Here is a 10,632-nt window from a genome sequence, read left to right on the forward strand (position 1 = left end):
TAAACTTTATTTGATCCAGAACCTTGGTTGTGCATGTAATTCACTTATTCTTGCTGTTGATTTTCACAAGCTTCTTTATTTTGCCCCCATGTGGTTGATGGTTGGCTTGTATTTACTGCTACAACTTGGAGGCTATTGGTGGACGAAATTGTGATCCTCTTTGTATTTGCATGAGATTTATTTAATGGCTATTGGGTATGTGTGGACACAACTCCGTTCAACTTAACCAGCAAGTGTACTGGGTCATCCAAGTAATACCTTACGTGAGTAAGGGTCGATCCCACAGAGATTGTTGGTATGAAGCAAGCTGTGGTCACCTTGTAAATCTCAGTTAGGCAGATTAAATTGATTTATGGTTTTGAAAATTAATAATTAAATAAAAAGTAAAAAGGGATAGAAATACTTATGTAAATCAATAGTGGGAATTTCAGATAGGTGTATGGAGATGCTGTGTTCCTCTTGAAACTCTACTTCACTACTCACTCTTCCTTCAATCCTTCTTACTCCTTTCCATGGCAAGCTGTATGTAGGGCATCACCATCATCAATGGCTACTTTCAATCCTCTCGGGAAAATGGTCCTATGCGCTGTCACTGCACGGCTAATCGTCTGGAGGCATCACCCTTGGTTGATAGCTACATCCCATCCTCTCAGTGAAAATGGTCCAAATGCTCTGTCACAGCACGGCTAATCATCTGTCGGTTCTCAATCAGGTTGGAATAGAATCCATTGATTCTTTTGCGTTTGTCATCACGCCCAGCCTTCAGGAGTTTGAAGCTCGTCACAGTCATTCAATACCGGAATCCTACTCGGAATACCAGACAAGGTTAGACTTTCCGGATTCCCAGGATCCTACTCGGAATACCACAGAGAAGGTTAGACTTTCCGGATCCTCATGAATGCCACCATCTATCTAGCTTATACCACGAAGATTCTGTTGGGGAATCTAAGAGATATGCGCCCGGCCTAAGGTAGAACGGAAGTGGTTGTCAATCACGCGCGTTCATAAGTGAGAATGATGATGAGTGTCACGGATCATCACATTCATCAAGGTGAAGTGCAACGTATATCTTGGAATAGGAATAAGAGAGAATTGAATGAAAAGTAATAATAATTGTATTGAAACTTGAGGTACAGCAGAGCTCCACACCCTTAATCTATGGTGTGCAGAAACTCCACCGTTGAAAATACATAAGTAAAAGGTTCAGGCATGGCCGAATGGCCAGCCCCCAAAACGTAATCAATGGCCTCCTAAGATGAAGAATAAAACAAAACTGAGACCAAAGATGAAACGTGGTCAAAAGGACATCTAATACAATAGTTAAATGTTCTATTTATAATAAACTAGCTCCTAGGGTTTACATGAGTAAGTAATTGATGCATAAATCCACTTCCGGGGCCCACTTGGTGTATGCTTGGGCTGAGCTTGATCTATCCACGAGCTGAGGCTTTTCTTGGAGTTGAACTCCGAGTTATGACGTGTTTTGGGCGTTCAACTCCGGATCATGACGTTTTTCTGGCGTTTAACTCCAGACAGCAGCATGTACTTGGCGTTCAACGCCAAGTTACGTCATCAATTTCCGAATAAAGTATGGACTATTATATATTTCGGGAAAGCTCTGGATGTCTACTTTCCAACGCCGTTAAGAGCGCGCCAATTGGAGTTCTGTAGCTCCAGAAAATCCATTTTGAGTGCAAGGAGGTCAGATTCCAACAGCATCAGCAGTCCTTTTGTCAGCCTTTTTCAGAGTTTTGCTCAAGTCCCTCAATTTCAGCCAGAATTTACCTGAAATCACAGAAAAACACACAAAGCCATAGTAAAGTCCAGAAATGTGAATTTAACATAAAAACTAATGAAAACATCCCTAAAAGTAGCTGAAACTTACTAAAAACTACCTAAAAACAATGCCAAAAAGTGTATAAATTATCCGCTCATCACAACACCAAACTTAAATTGTTGCTTGTCCCCAAGCAACTGAAAATCAAATAGGATAAAAAGAAGAGAATATACTGTAAATTCCAGAATATCAATGAATATTAATTATAATTAGATGAGCGGGACTTGTAGCTTTTTGCTTCTGAACAGTTTTGGCATCTCACTTTTTCCTTTGAAGTTTAGAATGATTGGCTTCTTTAGGAACTTAGAATTTTGGATAGTGTTATTGACTTTCCTAGTTAAGCATGTTGATTCTTGAACACAGCTACTTATGAGTCTTGGCCGTGGCCCCAAGCACTTTGTTTTCCAGTATTACCACCGGATACATAAATGCCACAGACACATAACTGGGTGAACCTTTTCAGATTATGACTTAGCTTTGCTAAAGTCCCCAGTTAGTGGTGTCCAGAGCTCTTAAGCACATTCTTTTTGCTTTGGATCACGACTTTAACCACTCAGTCTCAAGCTTTTCACTTGGACCTTCATGACACAAGCACATGGTTAGGGACAGCTTGATTTAGCCGCTTAGGCCTGGATTTTATTTCCTTGGGCCCTCCTATCCATTGATGCTCAAAGCCTTGGATCCTTTTTACCCTTGCCTTTTGGTTTTAAGGGCTATTGGCTTTTTTTGCTTGCTTTTTCTTTTTCTTTCTATTTTTTTTCGCAAGCTTTTATTTTTCGCAAGCTTTTGTTATTCACTGCTTTTTCTTGCTTCAAGAATCAATTTCATGATTTTTCAGATCCTCAATAACATTTCTCTTTGTTCATCATTCTTTCAAGAGCCAACAGTTTTAACATTCATAAACAACAAGATCAAAATTATGCACTGTTCAAGCATTCATTCAGAAAACAAAAAGTATTGTCACCACATCAATATAATTAAACTAAATTCAAGGATAAATTCGAAATTCATGTACTTCTTGTTCTTTTGAATTAAAACATTTTTCATTTAAGATAGGTGAAGGATTAATGGATTTTATTCATAGCTTTAAGACATGGTTACATACTAATGATCATGAAGTAAAGACACAAAACATAGATAAACACAACATTAAAAACCGAAAACAGAAAGAAATAAAGAACAAGGAATGAATCCACCTTTAGTGGCGTCTTCTTCTTGAAGGACCAATAATGTTCTTAAGCTCTTCTATGTCCCTTCCTTGCCTTTGTTGCTCCTCCCTCATTGCTCTTTGGTCTTCTCTTATTTCTTGGAGAATGATGGAGTGCTCATGATGTTCCACCCTTAATTGTTCCACATTGTGGCTCAAATCTTCTAAGGAAGTGTTGAGTTGTTCCCAATAGTTGTTGGGAAGAAAGTGCATCCCTTGAGGCATCTCAGGGATTTCTTGATGATGAGCATCCTCATGCATCTCTTGAGAACCGTGAAGGGTTTCTCTTGCTTGTTCCATCCTCTTCTTGGTGATGGGCTTATCCTCTTCAATGGAGATGTCTCCTTCTATGATAACTCCAGCTGAGTAACATAGATGGCAAATAAGGTGAGGAAAAGCTAGCCTTGCCATGGGTGAGGGCTTGTCGGCTATTTTGTAGATTTCATTGGAGATGACCTCATGAACTTCTACTTCCTCTCCAATCATGATGCCATGAATCATGATGGCCCGATCCATAGTAACTTCAGATCGGTTGCTAGTGGGAATGATGGAGCGTTGAATGAACTCCAACCATCCTCTAGCCACAGGCTTGAGGTCCAGTCTTCTTAGTTGGACTGGCTTGCCTTTGGAGTCTCTCTTCCATTGAGCTCCTTCCACACATATGTCCATAAGGACTTGGTCCAACCTTTGATTAAAGTTGACCCTTCTAGTGTAGGGGCGTTCATCTCCTTGCATCATAGGCAAGTGGAATGCCAACCTCACATTTTCCGGACTAAAATCTAAGTATTTCCCCCGAACCATTGTGAGATAATTCTTTGGACTCGGGTTCATACTTTGATCATGGTTCATAGTGATCCATGCATTGGCATAGAACTCTTGAACCATTAAGATTCCGACTTGTTGCATGGGGTTGGTTAGGACTTCCCAACCTCTTCTTCGGATTTCATGTCGGATCTCCGGATACTCATTTTTCTTGAGCTTGAAAGGGACCTCAGGGATCACCTTCTTCTTTGCCATAACATCATAGAAGTGGTCTTGATGGCTTTTGGAGATGAATCTTTCCATCTCCCATGACTCGGAGGTGGAAGCTTTTGTCTTCCCTTTTCCTTTTCTAGAGGATTCTCCGGCCTTAGGTGCCATTAATGGTAATGGAAAAACAAAAAGCTTATGCTTTTACCACACCAAACTTAAAATCTTGCTCATCCTCAAGCAAAAGAAGAAAGAAGAAGAATAGAAGAAGAAGAAGAAAATATGGTAGAGAGGGAGAGATGTAGGTTCGGTCAAGTGGGAGAAGAGAGGGTTGTGTTGTGTGAAAATGAAGTAGAATTGAAGGGTATATATAGGGAGAGGGGGTAGTGTGGATTCGGTCATTTAGGGTGGGAATGGGTGGGAAAATGGTTTTGAATTTTTGAAGGTAGGTGGGGTTTATGGGGAAGAGTGGATGGATGTGAGTGGTGAATGGGTTGATTGGGAAGAGGAATTGAGGTGATTGGTGAAAAGTGTTGGGAAGTGTGATATGGGGAAGAGAAATCACAAAAATAGGATTAGGAGGTAAGGTGGGAATATGTTAGGTGGGGATCCTGTGGGGTCCACAGATCCTGAGGTGATCCTGTGGGGTCCACAGGTCCTGAGGTGTCAAGGAATTCCATCCCTGCACCAAATAGGCATGTAAATTGCCTTTGCACACCATTCTGGCGTTTAAACGCCGTGTGGTGCACATTTTGGGCGTTCAACGCCCATGTAAAGCATGTTTCTGGCGTTGAACGCCAGTTTCATGCTTGTTACTGGCGTTCAGCGCCAGCTTTTCTTCTCTGGGCACATTCCTGGCGTTCAGCGCCAGAATGTTGCTTGTTTCTGCCGTTCAGCGCCAGAATGATGCTCTGTTCTGGCGTTGAACGCCGGCCAGATGCATCTTACTGGCGTTGAACGCCAGCCTGTGCGTCCTCCAGGGTGTGAATTTTTTCTTCTGCTGTTTTTGATTCTGTTTTTAATTTTTATGATTTTTTTCGTGACTCCTCATGATCATGTACCTAATAAAACACAAAATAACAATAATATAGAATAAAATAAAAATTAGATAAATAAAATTGGGTTGCCTCCTAACAAGCGCTTCTTTAATGTCAGTAGCTTGACAGTGGCTCTCATGGAGCCACAAGGTGATCAGGTCAATGTTGTGTAGTCCCAACACCAAACTTAGAGTTTGAATATGGGATCTTAACACCAAACTTAGAGTTTGGTTGTGGCCTCACAACACCAAACTTAGAGTTTGACTGTGTGGGCTCATCTTGACTCTGAACTGAGAGAAGCTCTTCATGCTTACTCTCTTCTGTCATAGAGGGATGGCCATGTGCCTTAAACACAAGGTAGTCCCCATTCAATTGAAGGACTAATTCACCTCTGTTGACATCTATCACAGCTCCTACTGTGGCTAGGAAAGGTCTTCCAAGGATGATACATTCATCCTTTTCCTTCCTAGTGTCTAAGATTATGAAATCAGCAGGGATGTAAAGGCCTTCAACCTTTACTAACACGTCCTCCACTATTCCATAAGCTTGTCTCAGTGACTTGTCTGCCAATTGTAATGAGAACAAGGCAGGTTGTACCTCAATGATCCCCAGCTTCTCCATTACAGAGAGTGGCATAAGATTTATCCCTGACCCCAGATCACACAGAGCTTTTTCAAAGGTCATGGTGCCTATGGTACAAGGTATTAAGAACTTGCCAGGATCTTGTTTCTTTTGAGGTAAAATTTGCTGAATCCAGGTATCCAGATCACTAATGAGCAAGGGAGGTTCACTTTTCCAAGTCTCATTACCAAACAACTTGGCATTCAGCTTCATGATAGCTCCTAAATATTGAGCAACTTGCTCTCCAGTTACATCTTCATCCTCTTCTGAGGAAGAATATCCTTCAGAGCTCATGAATGGCAGAAGGAGATTTAGTGGAATCTCTATGGTCTCTATATGAGCCCCAGATTCCTTTGGATCCTTAATAGGAAACTCCTTCTTGCTTGAGGGACATCCTAGGAGGTCTTTCTCACTAGGATTTTCGTCCTCCTCCTCCCTTGTGTATTCGGCCATATTGACTATGTCAATGGCTTTGCACTCTCCTTTTGGATTCTCTTCTGTATTGCTTGAGAGAATACTGGGAGGAGTTTCAATGACTTTCTTACTCAGCTGGCCCACTTGTGCCTCCAGATTTCTGATGGAGGATCTTGTTTCACTCATGAAACTGAAAGTGGCCTTTGACATATCAGAGACTAGATTGGCTAAATTAGAGGTGTTTTGTTCAGAATTCTCTGTCTGTTGCTGAGAAGATGATGGATATGGCTTGCTATTACTCAGCCTATTGCGTCCACCATTGTTAAAGCCTTGTTGAGGCTTTTGTTGATCCTTCCATGAGAAATTTGGATGATTTCTCCATGATGAGTTATAGGTGTTTCCATAAGGTTCACCCATGTAATTAACCTCTGCCATGGCAGGGTTCTCAGGATCATAAGCTTCTTCAGAAGCTGCCTCTCTAGTACTGTTGGATGCATGTTGCCATCCATTCAGATTTTGAGAGATCATGTTGACCTGTTGAGTCAACACTTTATTCTGAGCCAATATGGCATTCAGAGCATCAATTTCAAGAACTCCTTTCTTCTGAGGTATCCCATTATTCACGGAATTCCTCTCAGAAGTGTACATGAATTGGTTGTTTGCAACCATGTCAATGAGCTATTGAGCCTCTTCAGGCGTTTTCTTTAGGTGAATAGATCCACTTGCAGAATGGTCCAATGACATTTTCGAAAATTCAGATAGACCATAATAGAATATATCTAATATGGTCCATTCTGAAAACATGTCAGATGGACATCTTTTGGTCAGCTGCTTGTATCTTTCCCAAGCTTCATAGAGGGATTCACCATCTTTTTGTTTGAAGGTTTGAACATCCACTCTCAGCTTGCTCAGCTTTTGAGGAGGAAAGAATTTTTCCAAGAAGGCAGTGACCAGCTTATCCCATGAGTCCAAGCTATCCTTAGGTTGTGAATCCAACCATATTCTAGCTCTGTCTCTTACAGCAAAAGGGAAAAGCATGAGTCTGTAGACTTCAGGATCAACTCCATTCGTCTTTAAAGTCTCACAGATCTGCAAGAACTCAGTTAAGAACTGATAAGGATCTTCAGATGGAAGTCCATAAAACTTGCAGTTTTGTTGCATTAAAGCAACTAGCTGAGGTTTTAGCTCAAAGTTATTGGCTCCAATGGCAGGAATGGAGATGCTTCTTCCATCAAACTTGGACGTTGGCTTTGTGAAGTCACCAAGCATTCTCCTTGCATTATTATTATTTTCGGCTGCCATCTCCTTCTCTTGTTCGAAAATTTCTGAAAGGTTGTTTCTGGATTGTTGTAATTTAGTTTCTCTTAATTTTCTCTTCAGAGTCCTTTCAGGTTCTGGATCAATTTCAACAAGAGTGCCTTTTTCCCTGTTCCTGCTCATATGAAAGAGAAGAAAACAAGAAAAGAAGAAGAATCCTCTATGTCACAGTATAGAGATTCCTTTATGTTAGTAGAAGAAGAAAGGGGGGAAGAGTGAAGAAGAATTTGGATAATTAGATGGAGAGAGGTGAAGAGAAGTGTTAGTAATTAAATAATTAAATAGAAAAAGAAAAGAGAAGAGAGATTTCGAAAATAATTTTGAAAAAGGGGTTAGTAATTTTCGAAAATTAAAGATAAAATATAATTGAAATTAAAATTTAAAACAATTAATTAATTAAAAATAATTTTTGAAAAAGAGAGAGGTATTTTCAAAAATTGAAGAGGGAAAAGTAGTTAGGTGGTTTTGAAAAAGATAAGAAACAAACAAAAAGTTAGTTAGTTGATTGAAAAAGAGTTGAAATCAAATTTGAAAAAGATAAGAAGATAAGAAGTTAGATAAGATATTTTGAAATCAAATTTTGAAAAAGATAAAAATTTTGAAAAAGATAAGATAAAAGATAAAAAAATCTAATTTTTAAAATGACTTAATTAACAAGAAACTACAAGATAAGATTCTAGAACTTAAAGATTGAACCTTTCTTAACAAGAAAGTAACAAACTTCAAATTTTTGAACCAATCACATTAATTGTTAGCTAATTTTCGAAAATTTGATATAAAGATAAGAAAAAGATTTTGAAAAATATTTTGAAAAAGATTTTTGAAATTTTTGAAAAATAGAAAAAATGAAAAAGATATGATTTTTGAAAAAGATTTTGAAAAGATAAGATTTTTAAAATTTGAAATTTTGACTTGACTTGTAAGAAACAACTAATTTTAAAAATTTTTGACCAAGTCAACCCAAAATTTCGAAAATTTGGAGGGAAATAAGGAAAATATATTTTTTTTTACTTTTGAATTTTTAATTATGAGAGAGAAAAACAACAAAAATACTGAATGCATGAAATTTTTAGATCAATACAATGAATGCATGCAAGAATGCTATGAATGTCAAGATGAACACCAAGAACACTTTGAAGATCATGATGAACATCAAGAACATATTTTTGAAAAATTTTTGATGCAAAGAAAACATGCAAGACACCAAACTTAGAAATCTTTAATGCATGGACTCTAACAAACAAAAAATGCATATGAAAAACAACAAACAACACAAAACAAGAAAACATCAAGATCAAACAAGAAGACTTGTCAAGAACATCTTGAAGATCATGAAGAACACTATGAATGCATGAAATTTTTGAAAAATGCAAGAAAAATTTTAAAGCATGCAATTGACACCAAAATTAAAAATTGACTCAAGACTCAAACAAGAAACACAAAATATTTTTAGTTTTTATGATTTTTTAATTTTTTTTGTATTTTTATTAATTTTTTTTCAAAAATAATGTTAGGAAAAACAAAAAAGAAAAGAAAAATTTTGAAAAAGATTTTTTGAAAAGAAAATTACCTAATCTGAGCAACAAGATGAACCGTCAGTTGTCCATACTCGAACAATCCCCGGCAACGGCGCCAAAAACTTGGTGGACGAAATTGTGATCCTCTTTGTATTTGCATGAGATTTATTTAATGGCTATTGGCTATGTGTGGACACAACTCCGTTCAACTTAACCAGCAAGTGTACTGGGTCATCCAAGTAATACCTTACGTGAGTAAGGGTCGATCCCACAGAGATTGTTGGTATGAAGCAAGCTATGGTCACCTTGTAAATCTCAGTTAGGCAGATTAAATTGATTTATGGTTTCGAAAATTAATAATTAAATAAAAAGTAAAAAGGGATAGAAATACTTATGTAAATCAATAGTGGGAATTTCAGATAGGTGTATGGAGATGCTGTGTTCCTCTTGAAACTCTACTTCACTACTCACTCTTCCTTCAATCCTTCTTACTCCTTTCCATGGCAAGCTGTATGTAGGGCATCACCATCATCAATGGCTACTTTCAATCCTCTCGGGAAAATGGTCCTATGCGCTGTCACTGCACGGCTAATCGTCTGGAGGCATCACCCTTGGTTGATAGCTACATCCCATCCTCTCAGTGAAAATGGTCCAAATGCTCTGTCACAGCACGGCTAATCATCTGTCGGTTCTCAATCAGGTTGGAATAGAATCCATTGATTCTTTTGCATTTGTCATCACGCCCAGCCTTCAGGAGTTTGAAGCTCGTCACAGTCATTCAATACTGGAATCCTACTCGGAATACCACAGACAAGGTTAGACTTTCCGGATTCCCAGGATCCTACTCGGAATACCACAGACAAGGTTAGACTTTCCGGATCCTCATGAATGCCGCCATCTATCTAGCTTATACCACAAAGATTCTGTTGGGGAATCTAAGAGATATGCGCCCAGCCTAAGGTAGAACGGAAGTGGTTGTCAATCACGCGCGTTCATAAGTGAGAATGATGATGAGTGTCACGGATCATCACATTCATCAAGGTGAAGTGCAACGTATATCTTGGAATAAGAATAAGAGAGAATTGAATGAAAAGTAATAATAATTGTATTGAAACTTGAGGTACAGCAGAGCTCCACACCCTTAATCTATGGTGTGCAGAAACTCCACCGTTGAAAATACATAAGTAAAAGGTTCAGGCATGGCCGAATGGCCAGCCCCCAAAACGTGATCAATGGCCTCCTAAGATGAAGAATAAAACAAAACTGAGACCAAAGATGAAACGTTGTCAAAAGGACATCTAATACAATAGTTAAATGTTCTATTTATGATAAACTAACTCCTAGGGTTTACATGAGTAAGTAATTGATGCATAAATCCACTTCCGGGGCCCACTTGGTGTATGCTTGGGCTGAGCTTGATCTATCCACAAGCTGAGGCTTTTCTTGGAGTTGAACTCCGAGTTATGACGTGTTTTGGGCGTTCAACTCCGGATCATGACGTTTTTCTGGCGTTTAACTCCAGACAGCAGCATGTACTTGGCGTTCAACCCCAAGTTACGTCGTCAATTTCCGAATAAAGTATGGACTATTATATATTGCTGGAAAGCGCTGGATGTCTACTTTCCAACGTCATTGAGAGCGCGCCAATTGGAGTTCTGTAGCTCCAGAAAATCTATTTTGAGTGCAGGGAGGTCAGATTCCAACAGCATCAGC

The sequence above is a fragment of the Arachis stenosperma genome, chromosome 3, assembly GCF_014773155.1.
Source record: "Arachis stenosperma cultivar V10309 chromosome 3, arast.V10309.gnm1.PFL2, whole genome shotgun sequence".
Taxonomy (NCBI): domain Eukaryota; kingdom Viridiplantae; phylum Streptophyta; class Magnoliopsida; order Fabales; family Fabaceae; genus Arachis; species Arachis stenosperma.